The sequence below is a fragment of the Schistocerca gregaria genome, chromosome X (genome assembly GCF_023897955.1).
Source record: "Schistocerca gregaria isolate iqSchGreg1 chromosome X, iqSchGreg1.2, whole genome shotgun sequence".
NCBI lineage: Eukaryota > Metazoa > Arthropoda > Insecta > Orthoptera > Acrididae > Schistocerca > Schistocerca gregaria.
The window spans coordinates 133,175,821-133,202,405 of record NC_064931.1 but is presented as its reverse complement, the minus strand read 5'-3'; the positions used below and the strand labels follow the sequence as shown (position 1 = coordinate 133,202,405).

At 44.3% G+C, this 26,585-nt stretch overlaps 1 protein-coding gene and 1 pseudogene across 1 annotated transcript in view; both read left to right on the top strand.

The window, feature by feature from the left end:
* LOC126299606 (calcium/calmodulin-dependent protein kinase type 1-like) overlaps nt 1–26,585 on the top strand; it is a 1,453,155-nt gene that overhangs the window by 471,180 nt on the left and 955,390 nt on the right. The window lies entirely within an intron of this gene.
* LOC126299814 (5S ribosomal RNA) lies at nt 15,005–15,122 on the top strand (annotated as a pseudogene).

Sequence of the window (26,585 nt, the reverse complement as noted above, 5' to 3'; positions counted from 1 at the left end):
GTGAAGGGACACGTATAGCACAAAAGCGTACAGGCCGACCGCCTAGCGTCCTAAGGCGCTGCAGTCATGGACTGTGCGGTTGGTCCCGGCGGAGGTTCGAGTCCTCCCTCGGGCATGGGTGTGTGTGTTTGTCCTTAGGATGGTTTAGGTTAAGTAGTGTGTAATCTTAGGGACTGATGAACTTAGCAGTTAAGTCCCATAAGATTTCACACACATTTGAACATTTTTGAGGCCGACCTCGTCTGTTGACTGACAGATACCCCCGACAGTTCAAGACGATCGTAATGTGTAGTAGGCAGATATCTATCCAGACCGTCACACAGGAATTCCAAACTGCATCAGGATCCACTGCAAGTACTATTACAGTTAGGCGGGAGGTGGGAAAACTTGGATTTCATAAGCCAGACATCACGCTGGTAAATAGCAAACGACGCTTCGCTTGGTGTAAGGAGCGTAAACAGTGGACGATTGAACAGTGGGAAAACGCTGTGTGGAGTGACGAATCACTGTATACAATGTGGCGATCTGATGGCAGTGTATGGGTATGGCGAATGCTTGGTGAACGTCATCTGCCATCGTATGTAGTGCCAACAATAAAATTCGGAGGCGGTGGTGTTATGGTGTGGTCGTGTTTTTCATGAAGGGCGCTTGCACCCTTTGTTGTTTTGCGTGGCACTATCACAGCACAGGCCTACATTGAAGTTTTAAGAACCTTTTTGCTTTTCACTGTTGAAGAGCAATTTGGGGATGGTGATTGCATCTTTCAACACGATCGGGCACGTGTTCATAATGCACGGCCTGTGGCGGAGTGGTTACACGATAATAACATCCCTGTAATGAACTAGCTTGCACGGAGTCCTGACCTGAATCCTATAGAACACCTCTGGGATGTTTTGGAAAGCCGACTTCGTGCCAGACCTCATCGACCGACATCGATACCTCTCCTCAGTGCAGCACTCCGTAAAGAATGGACTTCCATTCCCCAAGAAACCTTCCAGCACCTGATTGAACGTATGCCTGCGAGAGTGGAAGCTGTCATCAAGGCTAAGGGTGTGCCAACATCTTACTGAATTACAGCATTACCGATGGAGGGTGTCACGAACTTGTAAGTCACTCTACTGTCAGCGAGGTGCCCAGATAATTTTGTTCACATAGTGTACATCAGCAAATGACTAGCTTGCGTTAGATACATTAGTGAGTAGTTTCAAATATATTCAAATATATTCATAAGGAAGTGAACTAGAGATAGATGCTGGGTATATATATATATATATATATATATATATATATATATATATATATATATATAATGTCTAATCCCGGTTCTCTGCTCATGGATGCGCAAGACATGGTTTCCAGGATATATCAGCTTAGCTCCATGTCTTCATTTGCTAGAGCATTACCTTTAAGACTGTGAACAGGTCTTTAAAAAATTGACGTTTCATTCAGGAGAAAGAGACTCACAAACTGAGCAAGTGAATAATGTGTTCGTCCACCTCTGGCCTTCGCTTGTATGTCCTGACAGATATAGCGCCAAATTCTGTCCAAGTGGCACGTTAGATCGGCAAAATCCCGAGCTTGTTGACGGGCCCTGCTCATAATGCTTCAAACGTGGGGTGAGAGTTGGTGACGTTGCTGGCCGAGGAAGGGTTTGGAAAGCACGAAGACAAGCAGAAGCGCATTGTCCTGCTTAAATAAAAGTCCGGGATGGCTTACCATGAAGGGCAACAAAACGGGGCGTAGAATATAGTCGACGTATCGCTGCGCTGTAAGGGTACTGACAAGTAAAGCGGCCCTGCTATGAAATGAAATGGCGTTCCAAACCATTACTCCAGGTTGTCGGAGCGTGTAGCGGGAGACATTCAGGTTGGAATCTCACCGCTGTCTGGAGCGTCTCCAGACACGTCTCAAGCATGGAATCTCATTGACTGAGGCAGAATTGTCTTCAGTCATGACTCCCACTTCGAATTAACCCTGATTACCACTGAAGATGGGTGATATAATTTACATAAGTTGAGGTAAGTTGAGTTGAAAAGTGTATATTTTTCGACAGATGGTATTTTAGGATGTTATGAGACAAAAAATGGCTCAAATGGCTTTGAGCACTATGGGACTTAACATCTATGGTCATCAGTCCCCTAGAACTACTTAAACCTAACTAACCTAAGGACAGCACACAACGCCCAGTCATCACGAGGCAGAGAAAATCCCTGACCCCGCCGGGAATCGAACCCGGGAAGCCGGGCGTGGGAAGCGAGAACGCTACCGCACGACCACGAGCTGCGGCCTGTTATGGGACAATTCAAAATGTTACACGGAAGTAGAAGTACTAACGACGAAGTACTTTAACTTACATATCTACACTACTGGCCATTAAAATTGCAAACACCATGAAGAAATGCAGATGATAAACGGGTATTCATTGCACAAATATACTAGAACTGACATGTGATTACATTTTCACGCAATTTGGGTGCATAGATCCTGAGAAATCAATACCCAGAATAAACAACTCTGGCCGTAATAACGGCCGTGATACGCCTGGGCATTCAGTCAAACAGAACTTGGTTCAACACAGTACTACAGTTCATCAAGAGTAGTGACTGGTGTATTGTGACTAGCCAGCTGCTCGGCCACCATTGACCAGACGTTTTCAGCTGGTGAGGGATCTAGAGAAAGTGCTCGCCAGGGCAGCACTCGAACATTTTCTGTATCCAGAAAGGCCCGTACAGGACCTGCAACATGCGGTTGTGCATTATCCTGCTGAAATGTAGGGTTTCACAGGGATCGAATGGAGGGTAGAGCCACGGGTCGTAACACATCTGAAATGTAACGTCCACTGTTCAAAGTGCCGTCAATGCAAACAAGAGGTGAGCGAGACGTGTAACCAATGGTACCCCATACCATCACGCCGAGTATACAAATTTCAGCCATCATCTCACCACGGACAAGGCTGTGGCCGAAGGCTTCACTTGTGGCCGAAGGCTTCACTTGTGGCCGAAGGCTTCACTTGTGGCCGAAGGCTTCACTTAACGACCGAGAGGAGCACCGTTTGTGTAGAGTTGTCAGTGCTAAAAGACAAGCAACACTGCGTGAACTAACGGCAGAAATCAATGTGGGACGAACGACGAACGTATCCGTTAGGACAGTGTGGCGAAATTTGGCGTTATGGGCTATGACAGCAGACAACCGACGCGAATGCCTTTTCCAACAGAACGACATGGCCTGCACCGCCTCTCCGGAGCTCGTGACCATTTCGGTTGGACCGTAGATGACTGAAAAACGGTGGGGTGGCCTGGTCAGATGAGCCCCGATTTCAGCTGGTAAGAGATGGTGTTAGGATTAGAGTCTGGCGCAGACCCCACGACGCCATGAATCAGAGGTGTCAACAAAGCACTGTGCAAGCTGGTGGTGTCTTTATAATGGTGTGGGCTGTATTTACATGAAATGACCCAAGTGCTCTGGTCTAACTCAACCAAACATTTAGTGTAGATGGTTATTTTTGGCGATTTGGTGATCACTTACAGCCATTCATGGACTTACTGTTGCCAGACAACGATGCAATTCTTATGGCTGACGATGCGCCATTTCATAGGGCGAAGATTGTTCTCGCAATTGGAGCGAATGATTTGACCATCCAAGTCTCCCGACATGAATCCCATAGAACATATACGGGACGTAATAGAGATGTCATTTCGTGCAAAAAATCCTGCAGCGGAAGCACTTTCGTAATTATGGACGGCTGTAGAGGTAGCATGGCTCATTATTTTTGCAGGGGACGACTAATTGAGTGCTTGTCACGTGGAGTTGCTGCGATACGTCGGGCAAAATGACGTCCGACGCGTTATAAGGAGGTATCCCATAACTTCCGTTACCTCAGTGTACATCTTGGATCCTAACGGCACATTGTACGTCATCTAATATCAGCAGCAAAATGTTGCGCTGCTTCATCATTAATGTAGCACATTGCGCCAATCATAGATCACGCGTGAAACTGTGAAGTCAATTGCAGCTCGTAACCAAATATTCGAAGTTATCTCACAAACGGCCTGTTTCGGGCATGTGATATCTGCAACGTTTCTGCTTCTATTGTTGTATACTTACATCTGTGTCAGATTTCGCTATTAGTTGTGATACGACCTGGAATACCGCACTTCATGAAAATACGAAACATTAGCTCGCATCTCGTGGTCGTGAGGTAGCGTTCTAGCTTCCCGCGCCCGGGTTCCCGGGTTCGATTCACGGCGGGGTCAGGGATTTTCTCTGCCTCGTGATGGCTGTGTGTTGTGTGTTGTCCTTAGGTTAGATGGGGTTAAGTAATTCTAAGTTCTAGGGGACTGATGACCATCGATGTTAAGTCCCATAGTGCTCAGAGCCATTTGAACCATTTTTTTTTTTTTAACGAAACATTATCTTTTCGTGATTCGGTATACTCACACACTTCGTTATCCATAATTACGTGAGGCAATGAATGCTAAGCATGAATGTACAAGCAATTTGAACATTGGAGTGGAAGACTTCAAATCTTGGGGTTCTATAAGCATGAAGTGGTTTTCCTCCTCATCACTTACAAAATGAAAGCCGTAAGTATCGTATAAAGCACGACGTAAAAGAAATGTCTTAAAGCAAACGGGAAGGAAGTCATAGAAAATGATGAGCAGAATATTGTGGAAGTGTAGATCATATAGTTTGCAGTTACATTTTATCGCCTGGAAGACGTAATTCCTTCTGAAGAAGTTGTTAAGACTGGTAGCCTTTCCATACCATTCTTTTCTATTGTACTGCTGAACTTTAGCTCAGCGAAGTGCAAAAAAGAGAAATATTATATTACGCTAATCTCCTTAACGATGTCAATTTGGTTATACGTTACATCCCCAAGAAATACTTGGAAAAGCTCTTCAGGAAAGTCATTGTTCTCTTCCCTGCTCGTTAGCTTCAGATCAAATTACATGGCGGGCAAGTAATGATGCATTCCGCTTGAGTTTTCCTCGATAACGTAAAGTACGTAGAGAGCGCTTTTCGTCGCTTTGACAATAAACAGAAGTCCGTTTAGTAGCAATTACAAAGAAATTCTGCCGTGAGGTTCTAGGCGCTACAGTTTGGAGCCGAGCGCCCGCTACGGTCGCAGGTTCGAATCCTGCCTCGGGCGTGGATGTGTGTGATGTCCTTAGGTTAGTTAGGTTTAATTAGTTCGAAGTTCTAGGCGACTGATGACCTCAGCAGTTAAGTCGCATAGTGCTCGGAGCCATTTTAAACAAAGAAATTCTGATGCAACTTCCCTTCGCCATATGTTTCTGACTCTCGTGGAGAATGTTGCTTGTTCACTTACGATAAAGCACCATTTGTGTGGTACTAGACCTTACGGGCAAGCACTGATGATTTATTTTGTGGTTACGGATAACGTCGTTCATACTAGATATTATTTTTCGATACTTTCGTCCCGATATAGCTGACTTGTATCTGTAGAGAGGTTCAAAAAAAAAAAAAAAAAGGTTCAAATGGCTCTGAGCACTATGGGACTCAACTGCTGTGGTCATTAGTCCCCTAGAACTTAGAGCTACTTAAACCTAACTAACCTAAGGACATCACACACATCCATGCCCGAGGCAGGATTCGAACCTGCGACCGTAGCAGTCGCACGGTTCCGGACTGCGCGCCTAGAACCGCGAGACCACCGCGGCCGGCTGTAGAGAGGAAGTAGCTTTGCACAAGCATACAATTTTTGTTCTAGACAAAATTTTAACAATCTTATCTGTAAATTTGGTTACTTCCTATCTACTCCACAGTAATTTTTATGCCAAACACACTGCAGGCGTGTGCATATATCACTCTGTCCATACATTTATTACAATTCAAATAATATCTGCCCATACGGCAGAACATACTCTGTGAGTCAGTCACGAAACGTGCAAAGCGACAACGTAAGTATTAAGGTGACATATTCTTTTTGGGTTCAGATTTACAATTACACTAGTGTCTCTTAAAGTGAATTTTGATTTGTGATGATAAGGTTACATGCAAGCTTCCGCTGACCAGAAATGACACTGATACCGAAAAACTAGCTTCGGATTCACCAACACGCGTGTAATCAGTTCAGATCGATTACAAGTTTCTTCATTACCGGCAACAGGAGGTCATATACACCTGAAATTTCCTTTTTATAGTTTCGTTATTTATATTTTCACTCGTAATGATACGCTGAAACATGATTTTTCAGTTTCACAAAAGTAAGTGAATGATGCATAAGTATATAAGCTAGTATTGAGAGATACCTTTTGTTTATACACATTAGTTCATCAAATATTAATCGGTGGGAAATTGTCTGGGGATATCAAAAAAAAATTTGAAATGTCTCTGAGCACTATGGGACTTAACTTCAGAGGTCATCAGTCCCCTAGAACTTAGAACTACTTAAACCTAACTAACCTAAGGACATGACACACATCCATGCCTGAGGCAGGATTCGAACCTGCAACCGTAGACGTCGCGCGGTTCCAAACTGTAGCGCCTAGAACCGCTCTGCCACTCCGGCCGGCGGAGATATCAAATAAGTCACGGTAGTTTTCAGGTAGTTGGAAGAAATCCATTGATTAAAATTTAATGTTTTAACAAAAACGAGGACTTGCTGAAATGTAATGCCTCCGAAGTGTTATTGTGCAAACTCTTAAAGATTTTAAAGTATAACAAACGTTATTAAAATTCTATATGTTGATTCTTCATGTATACGTATTTATTTCTCAACGGAATCACCATGGCAACGAACACATTGCTCCCAACGACAGATAGGTTCGTTGATGCCGTCACTGTAGAATGTTTCACTTTGTTGACGGAGCCACAAGCTAACCCCTGTTTTCACTACTTTCTCGAAGACGTTGTTTAAGTTTTGGAGACAGATGAAAACCGGATGGGACCAAGTCGGGACTGTATGGAGGATGGATCGATGCCAGTGAAGCAAAGCCGACGTATTGTTGCATATGTCACGGAACTCTATTACATGGCACTGTTTCGCACGCACCGACATGTAAAACGCTACAGTTCAGAGTCCTATAGCAGGAGAGGATTGCTACTTGCGTCACCGAAGAGGGTAAGTCGACAGAGTAATACGCATGACATATAATAAACTCCCCGTCCGAACAGTTCTGGTAAGGCTTGACGCTACCGACCGACCGCCGTGTCATCCTCAGACGATAGGCGTCACCGGTTGCGGGTATGGAGAGGTATGTGGTCAACACACCGGTGTCCCAGCCGCTCTCAGTTTTCGCGACAGTAGCGGCTGCTTCTCAGTGAAGTAGCTCCGCAGTTAGCCTCACAAGGATTTAGTATACCCCGCTTACCAACAGCGCTCGGCAGACCCTGACGGTCACCCCTCAAAGTGTTGGCCAAGCCCGGCAGCTCTTAACTTCTGTATTCTGACGGAACCGATGTTACTACTGTTGTAAGGTCGTTATTATGACGTGTAATACCTCAACCTAAATTGGGAACAGAATAAGAAATTCGGATTACGCCCTCCTAATAAACCGAAGAGGTTTAGAGTGAAATAGGGTAAGGAGATTGTTTAAACGACCTGAGAGAACCCAGTAATCTGCAAATGAAGCAAGGTCTTAAGAAACTTGATAAATCATTACGTAATTTCATGTTAACTTGCGAAGTCTTTTGGTCGTAATATTGACTCACAGTTATGAAGCTAATCCCAAGGGTTATATAGCAAGTAGAGCTAGTTGCCGTAACAGCACAACTTAATAGATATGTTTGTCACTTGCGATGTGAAACAGAACTCTGCAGGCAATATGAGGAAGAAACAAGAAGGTTTTTGAATGCTGCCACTCATTTAACTGGTTGCCGGCCTCTGTGGCCGAGCGGTCGTAGGCGCTTCAGTCTAGAACCGCGCGACCGCTACGGTCGCAGGTTCGAATCCTGCCTGGGGCATGGACGTGTCCGATGTCCTTAGGTTAGTTAGGTTTAAGTAGTTCGGAGTTGTAGGGGACTGATGACATCAGAAGTTAAGTCCCATAGTGATCAGAGCCATTTGAACCATTTAACTGATTCCACGACAACTCATGTAAAAGAAGACTGGATGCCGCGCGGGGTAGAGAAGCGGTCTGGAGCGTTTTGTCACGGTCCGCGTGGCTTCCCCCGTCGGAGGTTCGAATCCTCCCTCGGGCATGGGTGTGTGTGTCGTCCTTAGTTTAAGTTCGATTAAGTAGTGCGTAAGCTTAGGGACCGGTCACCTCAGCAGTGTGGTCCCATAAGACTTTACCACAAATTTCCAAATTTTCTATAAAGACTGCCGTATCGGTTACATCCAGAAACTCCAGATTCTCAGGTTGTAGCTTCAAACAACGTGCGTTAATGTGGAACCGATTTATGCTGTGAAGTATTTAGTTGCAGTTTTGGCCATCAGGTGCACGAAAAAAGTATAAAAATGTTTCCATACGTTATGGTTTCGGAACGGGACATGGGCAGACCACATCAAACAATAGAGAACGGCGTAGTGCTGCTTTTATTATTAGCCGACACTTACACAGTGTGTTCAGTACGAGCACTGAAGACGTCGACGACATGATATACAGCGCCAGATTTGCACATGGTGGCCAAAATTTGAACTAATTTTTTCCAGCGATAATGGATCCAACATTAACGAATTACGGCCCCCACGGGTCCAACAACAGGAAAATTCTGGGGTGCTGATGTTGCGGTGTGGTCTTGATTTTCATGGAGGGGGCTTGCACCCCTTGTTGTATTGCGTGGCGCTATCACAGCACGGGCCTACATTGATGTTTTGAGCACGTTCTTGCTTCCCACTGTTGACGAGCAATTCTGGGGTGCCGATTACATCTTTCAACATGATCGAGCACCTGTTCATAATGAACGGCCTGTGGCGGATTGGTTACACAAAAATAACATCCCTGTAATGGACTGGCCTCCTGCACAGAGTCCTGACCTGAATCCTATAGAACACCTTTGTGATGTTTTGGAAAGCCGACTTCGTGCCAGTCCTCACCGACCGACGTCGATACCTCTCGTCATTGCAGCACTCTGAAGAATGGGCTGTCATTCCGCAAGAAACCTTCCAGCACCTGATTGAACGTATGCCTGCGAGAGTGGAAGATGTCATCAAGGCTAAGGGTGGGCCACCACCATGTTGAATTCCGGCATTACCAATAGAGGGCGCCACGAACTTGTAAGTCATTTTCTGCCAGGTGTCCTGATAGTTTAGGTCACACAGTGTTGCAGTATGGCTTGCACAGCTGCAAAGGTTGCCCTAGTCCAGTGCCCTCCCAAACAGAAACTTCAAGTATCAGTTGTGGCATGAATATTAACTCGTTTCTTCAGCTTCTATCTTGATCGAAGATAAAATTGAGACCCATGTGTCTCAAGGAAATTGTAATTCCATCAGATCATGAGGTTTTCAGTACTTCAGAACTCATGATTTCCATTCGATGACTTCAGGTTATCGATTTCGCAACATACCCCTATTAAGATATTACTCATCCACAGGACTCGACAGATTTTTCCGATCTTGCTCTAAGCCTTTCAAGGGTTTCGCAATCCAAATTCTGACGTATGGGGATGGTATTCCAAGTATCCGAAGGAAACAGACAGGTTTTAATTCCGCCGATCACCGTCCGACATCGGCTATGCTCGACCCATAGGGTCTCTTGCATTGATAGCACAAAAGATCTACCAAATAGGTTTGGAAATATGCGCATTCTTTCGCCTGCGATGATACTCCGATGTTATGAGACAAGGGTTTTAGCTATTAAATTTCTAACCTATAAGAGGAGCTACTAGCGCTTCGGTTACTGAGAGTTAAGGCTGCAACCCCTGCTGTGCAACTAGGAAAATTCTTCACACCATGGAAATTCATTACAAACACAAATCTCCTCCGCGCCAAAATTTCCAAAGTACATCTTTCTACAGTACAGGCATTTAAAATTACTACACCAAGATGAAATGCAGATGATAAACGGGTATTCATTGGACAAAAAATAGCTCTGTGCATTATTGGACTTAACATCTATGGTCATCAGTCCCCTAGAACTTACAACTACTTAAACCTAACTAACCTAAGGACATCACACAACAGCCAGTCATCAGGAGTCAGAGAAAATCCCTGACCCCGCCGGGAATCGAACCCGGGAAACCGGCCGCGGGAAGCGAGAGCGCTACCGCACGACCACGCGCTGCGGACTTCATTGGACAGATATATTATACTAGAACTGACATTTGATTACATTTCCACGCAATTTGGTTGCATAGATCCTGAGAAATCAGTACCCAGAACAACCACCTCTGGCCGTAATAACGGCCTTGATACGCCCGGGCATTGAGTCACACAGAGCTTGGATGGCGTGTACAGGCCCATGCAGCTTCAACACGATACCACAGTTCGTCAAGAGTAATGACTGGCGTATTGTGACGAGCCAGTTGCTCGGCCACCATTGACCAGACGTTTTCAATTGGTGAGAGTTCTGGAGAATGTGTTGCCAGGGCAGCAGTCGAATATTTTCTGTATCCAGAAAGGTTTTACAGGACCTGAAACATGCGGTCATGCATTATCCTGCTGAAATGTAGGGTTTCGCAGGGATCGAATGAAGGGTAGAGCCACGGGTCGTAACACATCTGAAATGTAACGTCCACAGTTCAAAGTACCGTTAATGCGAACAAGAGGTGACCGAGACGTGTAACCGATGGCACCCCATACCATCACGCAGGGTGATACGCCAGTATGGTGATGACGAATACACGCTTTCAATGTGCGTTCACCACGATGTCACCAAACAGGGATGAGACTATCATGATGCTGTAAACAGAACCTGGATTCATTCTAAATATGACGTTTTGCCATTCGTGCACCCAGGTTCGTCGTTAAGTACACCATCGCAGGCGCTCCTGTCTGTGATGCAGCGTCAAGGGTAACCGCAGCCATGGTCTCCGAGCTGATAGTCCATGCTGCTGCAAACGTAGCCGAACTGTTGGTGCAGATGGTTGTTGTCTTGCAAACGTCCCCATCTGTTGACTCAGGGATCGAGACGTGGCTGCACCATCAGTTACAGCCATGCGGATAAAATGCCTGTGATCTCGACTGCTAGTGATACGAGGCCGTTGGGATCCAGCGCGGCTTTCCATATTACCCTCCAGAACGCACCGATTCCATATTCTGCTAACAGCCATTGTATCTCGACCAACGCGAGCAGCAGTGTCGCGATACGATAAACCGCGATCGCGATAGGCTACTATCCGACCCTTATCAAAGTCGGAAACGTGATGGTACGTATTTCTCCTCCTTACACGAGGCATCACAACAACGTTTCACCAGGCAACGCCGGTCAACTGCTGTTTGTGTATGAGAAATCTGTTGGAAACATCCCTCATGTCAGCACGCTGTAGGTGTCGCCACAGGCGCCAACCTTGTGTGAATGCTCTGAAAAGCTAATTATTTGCATATCACAGCATCTTCTTCCTGTTGGTTAAATTTCGCATCTGTACATATACAAACATACTCCGCAATCGACCATACGCTGCGTGGCGGAGGGTACCTCGTACCACAACTAGCATCTTCCCTCCCTGTTCCACTCCCAAACAGAACGAGGGAAAAATGGCTGCCTATATGCCTCTGTACGAGCCCCAATCTCTCTTATCTTATCTTTGTGGTCTTTCCGCGAAATGTAAGTTGGCGGCAGTAAAATTGTACTGCAGTCAGCCTCAAATGCTGGTTCTCTAAATTTCCTCAATAACGATTCACAAAAAGAACGCCTCCTTTCCTCTAGAGACTCCCACCCGAGTTCCTGAAGCATTTCCGTAACACTCGCGTGATGATCAAACCTACCAGTAACAAATCTAGCAGCCCGCCTCTGAATTGTTTCTATGTCCTCCCTCAATCCGACCTGATAGGGATCCCAAACGCTGGAGCAGTACTCAAGAATAGGTCGCATTTCTGTTTTATAAGCGGTCTCCTTTACAGATGAACCACATATTCCCAAAATTCTGCCAAGGAATCGAAGACGGCTGTCCGGCTTCCACAGAACTTCCATTACATGCTTGTCCCACTTCATATCGCTCTGCAATATTACGCCCAAATATTTAATCGACGTGACTCTGTCAAGCGCTACACTATTAATGGAGTATTCAAACACTATAGGATTCTTTTTTTCTATTCATCTGCATTAATTTGCATTTATCTATATTTAGAGTTAGATGCCATTCTTTACACTAATCACAAATCCTGTCCAAGTCATCTTGTATCCTCCTACAGTCACTCAACGACGACACCTTCCCGTACACCGCAGCATCATCAGCAAACAGCCACACATTGCTATCCACCCTATCGAAAAGATCATTTATGTAGACAGAAAACAACAGCGGATCTACCACACTTCCCTGGGGCACTCCGGATGATACCATCACCTCCGATGAACACTCACCATCGAGGACAACGTACTGGGTTCTATTACTTAAGAAGTCTTCGAGCCACTCACATACTTGGGAACCAATCCCATATGCTTGTACCTTAGTTACGAGTCTGCAGTGGGGCACCGAGTCAAACGCTTTCCGGAAGTCAAGGAATATGGCATCCGTCTGATACCCTTCATCCATGGTTCGCAAGATATCATGTGAAGAAAGGCCGAGTTGCGTTTCGCAGGAGCGATGCTTTCTAAAGCCGTGCTGATGCATGGACAACAACTTCTCAGTCTCAAGAAAATTCATTATATTCGAACTGGGAATATGTTCGAGAATCCTGCAACAAACAGATTGTAAGGATATTGGTCTGTAATTTTGAGGATCCGTCCTTCTACCTGTCTTATATAAAGGCGTCACCTGCGCTTTTTTCCAGTCGCTCGGGACTTTACGTTGGACAAGAGATTCGCGATAAAGCAAGCTAAGAAAGGAGCCAATGCAGTAGAGTACCCTCTGTAAAACCGAATTGGAATCCCGTCAGGTCCTGGCGATTTATTTATTTTCAACCCATTCAGCTGCTTCGCAACCCCAGGGATGTCTATCACTGTGCCCTCCATACGGGAATCTGTACGAGGTGAAACGTTCCCTTAGAAAAATTGTGCACGACTGTGCTTAAGCTGACACACAATAATTTTTAGCGCAACGCAATCTGACTTCCAAAAATCCCTACAAAAGAATGGCCGTGACTAACATTAACCTATACGTTTCACAAATCACTTACCTCACAAAAATCTTCGTTACTCAAGCTACTGCAATACAGCGAGCGCCACTACTGCCAGCTAAATAAAAGATTCAAACTACTGAAGGCACTAACTACTGATAGGCACAGTTAGCAAATGAAAGATTTTAATACAGAACAAATAATATATTTACCTTTATAGTCATAATATATATATATATATATATATATATATATATATATATATATATATATATATATATATATATCAGTTCATGACACATCCATTCTTACAAATTTCAAAACTCCGCCATCTCTCTCCCCACATACACCACTGCTGGCGGCTCACCTCCAACTGCGCAACGCTACGCGCTGTTAACAGCCAACAGCCCAACACTACAATGGCGAGTATTACAACAATGCCAACCAGCCACTGACTGCACACAGCACAGCCAGTGTTTTTTCATACAGAGCGCTATGTGGCGTTACCAATTAAAGAATCTGAACAGCCTACTTACAGAGGCTCAACCGGTGGTATGTTTGTACGATCCTCCTGCGTGAAAGATTTCTCAAATGCTAAATTTAAAATTTCAGCTTTCGTTTTGCTGTTTTCCGTGATGTAGCAATTTTAACGGCCAGTAGCGTATTCTCCAGCAGTGAAAATGTACTGTGTAGGTTCCCGTTTCCTCATGATACCTCAGCTCAAAACATTTATATGATAGATAAACTCCAGTGGAAGACTCTGCAGGAGAGACGCTCAGTAGCTCGGTATGGGCTTTTGTTAAAGTTTCGAGAACATACTTTCACCGAAGAGTCAAGCAGTATATTGCTCCCTCCTACGTATATCTCGCGAAGAGACCATGAGGATAAAATCAGAGAGATTAGAGCCCACTCAGAAGCATACCGACAATCCTTCTTTCCACGTACAATACGAGACTGGAATAGAAGGGAGAACCGATAGAGGTACTCAGTGTACCCTCCGCCACACACCGTCAGGTGGCTTGCGGAGTATGGATGTAGATGTAGATGTAGATATAGATTTATTCATTATCTCCTTTATAAAGAATAGGGTACAGTTTATAACCACGAAATTAACGCTCGCACGGTAATAGTTACGATGAATTTGCTGCATGCCCATCGATTTTGCCCCACGGTCGATTGAGGCCGGCAAAGACATTGACGTGTGGCCCCGGGCGAGGGCGCGGTCCACAGCAGAGAGTAGAGAGTTTGAAGTGAGACCTACAGAGGCAGCCGGCTGAGTCAACGGAGAGGACGCTGCAAAGGGGACAGCTTTGGCATCGGTGTTGTGTACACGCCCGTAGCGGCAGTACAGCGAGAGCAGAGACGGGTGGATGCTGTCAACTGAAGCGGAGTGCACGAGTCTGTTGGCGCTCGGCTTGTGGCCGTGACACACAGGTTTGGAGCAGAGTTGTAATGGAGGCAGCCGTCCGGCTTAGAGTGCGCCTTGCCTGTGGAACTACGGTGACCATTCCTCAGCTTTGTAAACGCGTTCCTTGACTTTCGTCCAGCTCACAGCAGCTTTCCTCTGTGTTTAGATTTCAAGGTCTGTTTCCTTGGGAGAGGGGGAGTAGGAGCAGCTCGCAGCCGTGTGCGTGCTTTGTTTCCCCACGCTGAAGTACGTATTGAAATTCTGAAAGGCATTGGTGTTACTATACATGGTAAGTCATTAACTATTGCCATATAGAATAACTCCAAATGTATGATAGGAGCTGAAACGTTTGTGGGAAAAAATTGCATGGGACAACGGGGGCCGTAATATGACGTTTGTTTTTTGTTGATAGGTGGTGACGCTTCAGAGATATGAAGGACAACTTTATTTTTTAAATGAGATGCTATAGTTTGGTGGGCAACGGCCTTGCCGCAGTGGCTACACCGGTTCCCATGAGATCACCGAAGTTAAGCGCTGTCGGGCGTGGTTCTCACTTGGATGGGTGACCATCCAGGCCGCCATGAGCTGTTGCCATTTTTTCGAGGTGCACTCAGCCTCGTGATGCCAATTGAGGAGCTACTCGACCGAATAGTAGCGGCTTCGGTCAAGAATACCATCATAACCACTGGGAGAGCGGTGTGCTGACCCCACACTCCTGCCCTCCGCATCCTCCTCGGAGGATGACGCGGCGGTCGGATGGTCCCCGATAGGCAACTCGTGGCGTGAAAACGGAGTGTTTTATAGTTTGGTGCATATATTCTGATAGCGGCAATCGAGACGAATCAAATGATATGTAACAGCAAGATCTTTGAAGGTCAGCGAATGTCAGGAGGGTGGCATGGACGTCCATTTACAGAAGGTGTTCGAAGTGATGACCATTGGTATCAATGCAGTCCTGCAATCTTCTTATCGTGGATTGAGTGGTAGTCCTTATCACTTCGGCTTTTACCGAAGTACATGCTCTGACAATTATCTCTCGTATACGGTGCAAATAGTAAATATTCAATGATTTTATCTTGGAAATCGTCCATTTGGTCCGTGTTTGCATAAGAAAACAGTAATATCAGAAACTGAGTCCGCCTTGATGCAAAACACCTTGTATTTCGTTTATTTCTTAAATTAGACTAATAGTAAAAACGTAATAATGTTTTACTGTGTTTGTATAACTATGCAATTTTCTGTATGTTTTAGATTTAAAAACCCCACTGGTGATGGTGATATGTGTCGTTGAATCTAATTTGGGATAATATAGAAATAAACGAATAACAAGGTGTTTTCCATCTAGGCGGACTTAATTTCTGATATTACTGCAGTAAATGTTCGCCGAATACGGCGTATCCATCTAACGTGCCATTGGCATGTAAACATCATTCGACAATTTAGCAATACAACACTAATAGGAACCGTAAAACAAGTGTCGTCGAATGAATTGGCTGAGAATGATGTAGTCCTTTGAAGGACGAGTCGATATGCTTCTCATTTACCGAGAATGCCAACGGAATTCAGTGAGAGCTAGAGACTTCTACGCTGAAAGATATCCTCAGTTTACTCACCCTATACCACGTACATTTAAATATGCGTATGATAAATTGAGAACTACTGGAGTTTTAACGCATCGGAAACGTATCCGGCAAAGGAAAGTTAGTAACGAGGAAACGGAAATTAGTACTCTTGCCACTGTGGTTCGAGATGCTTGCGTTAGCTCGTGTCAAAACGCAAGAGAACCTGGCATGAGCCAGAGCAGTGTTGTTCGTGTTCTGTATCGCCGTAAATATCATCCTTACAATATCAGCCTCCACCCAGAATTGTACGGGCTGTATGCGTCGCATCGAATGCTGCCGATAGGCTCAACTTCAGATTTAGAGCGATGACAAATGTATTAATTTGTTTTTAGGTACTGACGAGACCACGTTCATTAACCATGGAAATACTGATTTGCATAACATGCGTTACGGGGCAACTGAAAATCCATGTAGGCTGCGGTAAGTCGCACACCAAAACTCGTGGTGCGTGAATGTATGTTGTGGAATTTTGGAGGTCAGAATTATAGGCCCCTTTTTCATGGAAGGAAATATTAATGGTAGGAAGTACACCACGTTCCTGCAGGAAACATTAGGTCTGAACTCCCCCCCCCCCTCCTCCCCCTCCTCCGTCGGAGGTTTGAGTCCTCCCTCGGGCACGGGTGTGTGTGTTGTCCATAGCGTAAGTTAAAGTTGGATTAAGTAGTGTGTAAGCTTAGAGATCGATGACCTAAGCAGTGTGGTCTCATAAGATCTTACCACAAATTTACAATTTACATAAGGTCTGTTATTGCAAGAAATACCTTTAGGAACACGGAACAGAATGTGGTATCAAGACGATGGGTGTCCGGCACATTTTTCGCTGACGGCTAGAAATGAGTTGCAGAGGCAATTTCCAACTCGTTGGAATGGACGCGGAGGAGATGTGTCGTGACCTCCTCGGTCGCCAGATTACAAGCCGCTGCATATTTTCTTTGTGGGGATTCGTAAAAGACATTGCTAATAAAGACGTTTCAACTTTTCCTGAAGATATGCGTGACAGAATTGTCAAAGCATATGCTTCCATAAGTGCTGAAGTTATAAGGAATATCACTCAATACAAGAAGATAGCAGCACTGCATTAATACCAGTGGTCATAACTTCGAACACCTTCTGTAAATAGACGTTGATGCCACCTTTGTGTCCTTCGTTGACCTCCATAGACCTTACTGTTACATATCATTCGATTCGTGTCAATGGCCGCTATCAGAAAATATGTACCAAACTATAGCATCTCATAAAAAAAAAGTTGACCTTCATACCTCTGGAGCGTCCTCACCTAGCAACAAAAAACCAACGTCATATTATGGCCCCCGTTGTCCCGCAAACTTTTCCCCGCAAACTTTAACTTTTCCCCGCAAACTTTAACTTTTCCCCGCAAACTTTAACTTTTCCCCACAAACTTTTCAGCTCCTGTCATACTTTCGGAGTTGCTCTTTGTGGCAATAGTTAGTGACACCCTGTATATCACGCGGGTGTGTACAGTGTGTCTGTCGTTGGCGTGGCCTTGTATTAGGTGTGCATTGTAAATTATACAATACTGTATCGAATTACATTTTTCTATATGTTATACACTGAGGTGATAAGTCATGAGATACTTCACAATGTTGTATCGGACCTCCCTTTGCCCGTCATTGTGAAGCAGCTCGACGTAGCATGGACTCAACAAGTCATTGGAAGGCTCCTGCAGAAATACTGAGCCTTCCAGCGTGTGTAGCCGAACATATTGAAGGAAGTGTTGTTGATGCAGAATTTTGTGCACCACGTCCCATAAATGGTCGATGTCATTCATGTTGGGCGGTTTGGATGGCCGGATCACTCACTCCATTTGTCCACAATGTTCTTCAAACCAATTGCGAACCATTGTTGTCGCGTGAAATGGCGCATTCTCATCCATAACAAAAATCCATCGTTGTTGGGATGCAAATGATCTCCAAGTAGCCGAACATAAACATTTCTAGTCAGTGATCGGTCCATTTTGACGAGTTGGTCCAGGGGATACTGTGTAAACACAGTCCATACCGTTATGGAGCCATGAACAGCCTGCCCAGTGCCTTGTCGACTTGTGTGCATGGCTTCGTGAGGTCTGCGCCACATTCCAACCCTACTGTCAGTTGTTGACAACTGTAATAGGGTTTCGTGTGACCAGGCATCGGTTTTCCATTCGTCTACGATCCAACCGAGATGGTCACGAGCCCAGGAGAGGCGCCTGCAAGCGATTTCCTGCTCTTAGCAGAGGCACTCGCGTCAGTCGACTACTGCCATAGCCCATTAATGGCAAATTTCGCTGCACTGACCTAACAAATACGTTAGTTGTACGTCTCACATTGATGTCTGCAGTTATTTCACGCAGTGTCGATCGTCTGTTAATACTGACAACTCCACGCAAATGCAGCTGCTCACGGTCGTTAAGAGAAGGCAGTCGCCCTCTGCGTTGTCTGTGATGAGACATAATGCCTAAAATTTGTTGTTCTCGTCTCATTTTCGGCACTGTGGATCTCAGAATATTGAATTCCCTAATGATTACCTAAATGGACTATCGCGTGCGTCTAGCTCCAACTACCATTCCGCGTTCAAAGTTTGTTAATTTCCTTCGCGCAGACATAACCACGTCGGAAACCTTTTCACATCTATCACCTGGCTCAAATGGCTCTGAGCACTATGGGACTTAACTTCTGAGGTCATCAGTCCCCTAGAACTTAGAACTACTTAAATCTAACTAACCTAAGGACATCACACACATCCATGCCCGAGGCAGGATTCGAACCTGCGACCGAAGCGGTCGCGCGGTTCTAGACTGAAGCGCCTAGAACCGCTCGGCTGCAAAAGGCGGCTGAATCACCTGAGTATATAAGTGACTGCTCCGCCAATGCACTGCTGTTTCAAAGCTCACGTACGCGATGCAACCGCCATCTGTATGTGTGTATACCTCTACCCTGTGACTTTCGTCACGTCACCGTATTGTTTTGAATGATATGGCCATTCCTGAAATTACTTTACACAGTGTGGTGAGGCATTGGAAATTGGAAAAGGTCACTTAAAAAGGCACCGTTCTCTTTTTGGGAGCCGATAAAAAGTTTGGTGTGCCATATATGAGTCCCGTTGGGTAACTGCATGAAAAGCTCATATTCCTTTTGTTGAGCTTGTTTTATATTTTGAAGTCTGTTGTTTTTGTTTAATGAGAATTCAGAAAATTGTGTCAGTGTGGTTACCGTTTTCCATTGATTATGCATAGCTGTATTGCTGAAAGAATGTGACTTTTTAAAAGTAAATGTACCCCCATAATTTATTACTGCCGTTCTTCACGCGTAAAGAATACTGCAGTCTCAATTCCCTTAAATAGCTTGGTGATACTATCGCCCAATCAGAACCGTTTCACGTTTTAAAATTGGAGTGCTTAGCTGTTGATTAAAAAAACGGTAGCTCGGTTAATACTGTGTTTTACATGTGTTACAGAGGTCGAACTTCACCTGTCAAACACGAGCGTCCTTGTTTATGAAAATTGGCATATTCACATATACCTACCACTAACTGCTCACAAAGCGCTCTCGCAGTTAAGTTATTCCTGGTATTGTCCAAGTGGTTTAACTGTTGATTGATATTGCCCGATTGTTTAATGCTGTGCTATTTTGGTCTCGAATATTTAATCTAATTTTGTCTGGTACTGGTCAGTTACGGCCGTTCTTGCTTAAATAATATTTGCTTATTCGTATACTCGTACTGCCAACTGCTCATGGGCATTGTCTTGTTAACAGGGCGCATTGTATTGTGTAAGTAGTTCAGCTGTTGGTTAACAAGGGGCGACTGCTTAGTGCTGTGTTATTTGCTTTAAATATTTAATCCATTTTTATTTATCAGTCACGGCCGCTTGCTTTATGCTATGATATTATTCTTCAATATCCAGTTTTTTTTTTTTTTTGGTCGCGGTCATTCATGCTTAATAAAGTATGTGCTCTTTCCTCTTAATCTGTAATTTAACTGTGTCACTGGTTCAGTCACAGTCGTCTGTGATAAAGAATTCTAACAACGTAATTTGCAAGGTTACAGAGAGATAGAATTGAAACTGCTCCCTGTAATTAGTGGACGTAAACTCTTTTAAGAAAAGAGTAACTGTCCAGAATTCGATTGTCAATAAATTTAATACAAACACAGATTTAAATGAAATCGCATTTTTTAATGCTAGAGCTAAAATTGTACTGTTTTCTGGAATTAATAATATGTGCTCTGTGTTTTATTGGAAGGAAATGTTTTTAATTATGTATATCTTTTCCTGAATTGCTCCAGGACCAGTGTATGGTACTGTTTGCTTTGGTTTTAAAATAAATTTTGAAAAGAGCTGAGTGGCTTTTCGCTCAGGGACCGCTGTGTCCAACTCAAAGATTAAGTACCACCCAGTCTCTCACTCTCTCCCTCCCTTTAACCAATCATCGAGGTTAGTTTCAGAATTATTACAAAATTATGTGAAGAAGATATATCGATCCCTGATTCCTGTGTAGTTTACTTTACGTTACAAAGTGCTCATAACTACATCTGAGGGACTTCGTATTAGCGACGGTGTTACTCTAAATAGTAGTGGCGCAAGGTATTAATTTATTAAACAGACTCGAGTGTATCTTGCATACGCTCACAGCCGCTATAGCTTTCATCTGAGCGTCTGATGTCGCGTTACAACACAAGGTTCGTGGCCCAGATCTCCGTCCGGTCACTCAGGCGTTGATGTTATGTCGCTTCCCTGGATTGCCTAAGGTAAGTGTCGTGTGGTTCCATTGAAAAGGACACAGCCGATAGAATTCGCCAACTTTTCTCATTGAACTTGTACTCGGACTCTGATGAACTCATTTCGACGAGACGTTAAACTCCACTCCTCGTTACTGAACTGCTCGCTACACGTGTCGGTATCCATCTGGTGCGCTGCCTTACTAATCTAGCAGACGCGACCTCAGCTCACACGCTCGCCGCAATCGATGCCTCAGCTGCGTTGCTCTCCCTAACTTTCTCATTACATCCACGTTCGTGATCTTAGCGTTGTTTTATTATATTAATGCGTGGTGTCTGTTCTTTCTGACACGTCTGAACAACAGACACCGTGCATTCATATTTCTGATTCCCCTTGTAATGGTTCTTTATTCACGTGACCATTACGGCACTCCACCCCAGTTCTCGATACCAGTAATACCGAACTACTTTTCTGCTAAGTAACAGACATATTTTTTTGACAATATTCACATTTGGTTTTATTAATGTATAGATACTCCGATGCATCGATTTACTACAGAGAGATGGTTCTTGTGTGTATTCATTTCTGTGAAACTGTCATAATCTTTGACTTGCTTGTAACCGTTTTGGCGCGAATGCGCACAGAGCAGTCTATTTGTTTCACTTTGCAGAAGTTGTTATTTCGTTTTGTAAAAGAATAGTCAAGTCTTGTGTTTCGTTAAAGTGGAAATTAAATATATGAAAATTGATACAAAACTGTTTTCTTGATTATGTGACAATTAAGAATTCTTGTTGTGGTCTTCAGTCCTGAGACTGGTTTGATGCAGCTCCCCATGCTACTGTATCCTGTGCAAGCTTCTTCATCTCCCAGTACCTACTGCAACCTACATCCTTCTGAATCTGCTTAGTGTATTCATCTCTTGGTCTCCCTCTACGATTTTTACCCTCCACGCTGCCCTCCAATACTAAATTAGTGATTCCTTGATGCCTCAGAACATGTCCTACCAACAGATCCCTTCTTCTAGTCAAGTTGTCCCACAAACTTCTCTTCTCCCCAATCCTATTCAAAACTTCCTCATTAGTTATGTGATCTACCCGTCTAATCTTCAGCATTCTTTTGTAGCACCACATTTCAAAGCTTCTATTCTCTTCTTGTCCAAACTATTTAGCGTCCATGTTTCACTTCCATATATGGCTACACTCCATACAAATACTTTCAGAACTGACTTCCTGACACCTAAATCTATACTCGATGTTAACAAATTTCTCTTCTTCAGAAACGCTTTCCTTGCCATTGCCAGTCCACATTTTATGTCCTCTCTACTTTGACCATCATCAGTTATTTTACTTCCTAAATAGCAAAACTCCTTTACTACTTTAAGTGTCTCATTTCCTAATCTAATTCCCTCAGCATCGCCCGACTTAATTCGACTACATTCCATTATCCTCGTTTTGCTTTTGTTGATGTTCATCTTATATTCTCCTTGCAAGACACTGTCCATTCCATTCAACTGCTCGTCCAAATCCTTTTCTGTCTCTGACAGAATTACAATGTCATCGGCGAACCTTAAAGTTTTTCTTTCTTCTCAATGGATTTCAATACATACTCCGAATTTTTCTTTTGTTTCCTTCACTGCTTGCTCAATATACAGATTGAATAACATCGGGGAGAGGCTACAGCCCTGTGTCACTCCCTTCCCAACCATTGCTTCCCTTTCATGCCCCTCGATTTTTGTAACTGCCATCTGGTTTCTGTACAAATTGTAAATAGCCTTTCGCTCCCTGTATTTTACCCCTGCCACCTTCAGAATTTGAAAGAGAGTATTCCAGTCAACATTGTCAAAAGCTTTCTCTAAGTATACAAATGCTAGAAACGTAGGTTTGTCCTTCCTTAATCTAGCTTCTAAGATAAGTCGTAAGGTCAGTATTGCCTCACGTGTTCCAATGTTTCTACGGAATCCAAACTGATCTTCCCAGAGGTCGGCTTCTACCAGTTTTTCCATTCGTCTGTAAAGAATTCGCGTTAGTATTTCGAGTCCGTGACTTATTAAACTTCTTGTTCGGTAATTTTCACATCTGTCAGCATCTGCTTCCTTTGAGATTGGAATTATTATATTCTTCTTGAAGTCTGAGGGTATTTCGCTTGTCTCATACATCTTGCTCACCATATGGTAGAGTTTTGTCAGGACTGGCTCTCCCAAGGCCGTCAGTAGTTCCAATGGAATGTTGTCTACTCCGGGGGCCTTGTTTCGACTCAGGTCTTTCAGTGCTCTGTCAAACTCTTCACGCAGTATCGTATCTCCCATTTCATCTTCATCTACACCCTCTTCCATTTCCATAATATTGTCCTCAAGTACATCGCCCTTGTATAAACGCCCTTCTGTATACTCCTTCCACCTTTCTGCTTTCCCTTCTTTGCTTAGAACTGGGTTTCCATCTGAGCTCTTGATGTTCATGCAAGTGGTTCTCTTATCTCCAAAGGTCTCTTTAATTTTCCTGTAGGCAGTATCTATTATGAAGTAGTATATGAGAATTTACAAGAAGTTTAATAAAAATGTGGATCGTGAACGCCAAGTCAATAATTATTTCTACCATACCATTGTTCTGATCTGGGATTGTTTCATCATTAAGAATTTCCTGAAAAACGCATTTGTTAGGCCTTCAAATGTTGTCAAAATACGGATTTGGACCTTCTATCAGTCAAAGTGGAATCACCCTAGAATCAACAAGATGAGCCATAACAACTTCCACGAAATCTACGTGAGATTCCATTCAAGATGAGTGCCAAAATTAATGACTTTTTTACAGTGACTTCATTATTTCCATTCCGACGTTACCATCCACAGTCAATAACTTTGTTGTTGCCCGATAAAGCGAACGTATGCTGCGTGAGCAACGTTATTAATCTGATTTCTAACCTACTTTGCAAGTGGTGGTATTGTTAGACCATCGATGGACAATGAATCCAGAATCTTCAGTCAGGAAGCACATTTACGTTCCACCTCCAGCGGGATTCTCAAATCAGCGAGCATGGAGAACATGGACGTTGAATGCGGATATGTGGCGCTATGTGGCTGTGTGAGTCAACAGGGAAACGTACCGAAATAGTCCGTGCATTGACGATAAACACTGTGTCCCGGTGGCGCAGTGATTAACGCAACTGTCCATTAAGCAAGAGGTCGTGGGTTCGAGTCCCTGGTCGCCACACATTTTTCACTCGTCGCCGCTGATGCTGCACTAAAACTCTATGCAGCTTATATTATTATTTCCTACCCTCTCCTTTCCCTCCGCCTACCCCTTCATTTTACATATCTTGTTTGATTAGTTTTTCTCTAGCCCTTTCCCGTTTTTATAACACATTTTTTCATATACTGTTTATTATAACGAGTAGAAAATGAAGACACACAGCCGGCCGGAGTGGCCGTGCGGTTCTAGTCGCTACAGTCTGGAACCGAGCGACCGCTACTGTCGCAGGTTCGAATCCTCCCTCGGGCATGGATATGTGTGATGTCCTTAGGTTAGTTAGGTTCAAGTAGTTCTAAGTTTTAGGGGACTGATGACCTCAGATGTTAAGTCCCATGGCGTTCAGAGCCAGTTGAACCAGTTGAAGATACACACTGATGAACAGAAACAATGTGATCGCCCAGTTAACAACGTGTTAGTCCACATTTGAAACTTAATACAGCTGCGATTCTCGGTGTCATGGGTTAAACAATCAGTCAGCAAGTTTCTCGGAGAGATCTAGAGATCTAGCAACTGCCGTCTACGCACAGGTCACACTATTTCCGAGACATTACAGACCGGTTTATACTGGGCATGGTGTTAGCGCAAGATGGAGTACCAGATGGTTTCCACCGGATTTAGATACGGCTGATTTTGTGGAAAAGACACCAACGTGAATTCCCTGTCAAAAAATGGTTCAAATGGCTCTGACAAGGGAACCTCTCCCCTCAAATTTAGTTTTAAGTTGGCACAGACGATAGGCCTTGAAAAACTGAACACAGATCAATCGAGAAAACAGGAAGAAGTTGTGTGGAGCTATGAAAGAAATAAGCAAAATATAAGATCGGAGTAGTCCGTGCCAAACATAGTTTGAGCTCATGTGCGCCGTGGTCCCGTGCTAAGCCTGAGCAGATGCGGAACGAGAGGTCCTTGGTTCAAGTCTACCTTCGAGTGAAACGTTTAATTTTTTCTTTTTCAGACAATTATCATAGTTAAGGCACTCCCACATAATCTACTTTGCTCTCCAAAATTCCAGGACATGTTCAGATTTGCTTGGAGATATGCAGGATTTGATGGTCTACACATGGAAAAATTTGAAAACGTTAAAAACATATGTTCTGACAGAACACAGGGAAAACTGTGCGACTGTGAAATTGTTGCATTCATTTGTTGCAGTTTATGTGACAAACTCTTATGTTTTCATAACTTTTTTGGGAGTGATTATCACATCCACAAGAAAACCTAAATCAGGCAAGGCAGAAGAATCTTTTTACCCATTCGCCAAGTGTGTAAGTTAGGTGGGTCGACAACATATTCCTGTAATGTGACGCACATGCCGTCACCAGTGTCGTATAGAATATATCAGACGTGTTTTCCTGTGGAGGAATTGGTTGACCTATGACCTTGCGATCAAATCTTTTCGGTTCCCATTGGAGAAGCACGTCATTTTGTCTACTAATCGCGGTGCGGTCGCAAAACACAGACACTAAACTTATTACAGTGAACAGAGGCGTCAATGAACGAACGGACAGATCATAACTTTGCGAAAATAAAGAAAGTAAACTTTTCACTCGAGGGAAGACTTGAACCAAGGACCTCCCGTACTGCAGTTGCTCACGCTAACCACAGTCCCTGTTAGCTCCTGAGCCCACAGTGTCCTTGAAGTGGCCTATCTTACGCATGAACTACTCACTTTGTATACTTTGCTTATTTTTTTCATAGTTCCACACCAACGTATAACTAAATCTGAGGGGGGGGGGGGGGGGGGTTGATGGGGAGGTTCCCTTGTGAGCACTATGGACTTAACTTCTGAGGTCATCAGTCCCCTGGAACTTTGAACTACTTAAACCTAACTAACCTAAGGACATCACACACATCCATACCCGAGGCAGGATTCGAACCTGCGACCGTAGGAGTCGGTCGGTTCCGGACTGAAGCGCCTAGAACCGCTCGCCCACCGTGGCCGGCTTTCTCGTAGTCCACAACGGTTACGCAGCCTTACATTACAACCCAGATTCATTGGAAGTCGAGGTTAATGTCTCCAATAGCATAACACATGCCTAGCTTGCATTTTTCGTGTATCTCTAGCTCAGCACCAAGCCCCAGGCGACTGTAAAAAAAAGGGCGGGTGACTCCAGTATATGATGATGATGGTGATGATGAGGTCCCATACTCCGGGGAGCGTAGAGGACGATGCTGGAGACCAGCACCGCCGTACTAGGCAAGGTCCTAGTGGAGGTGGTTTGCCATTGCCTTCCTCTGACCGTAATTGGGATGACTGATGATGAAGACGACACAACAACACCCATTCATCTCGAGGGAGGAAAAATCCCTGATCCCGCGGGGAATCGAACCCGGGACCCTGTGCGCGGGTAGCGAGAACGCTACCGCAAGACTACGAGCTGCGGACTCCAGTACATAAGAAGGGTAAAAGAACGGACCTGCAAAACTAAAGACCTATATCTCTAACTTCGGTTTGCTGCAGAATCCTCGAACATAG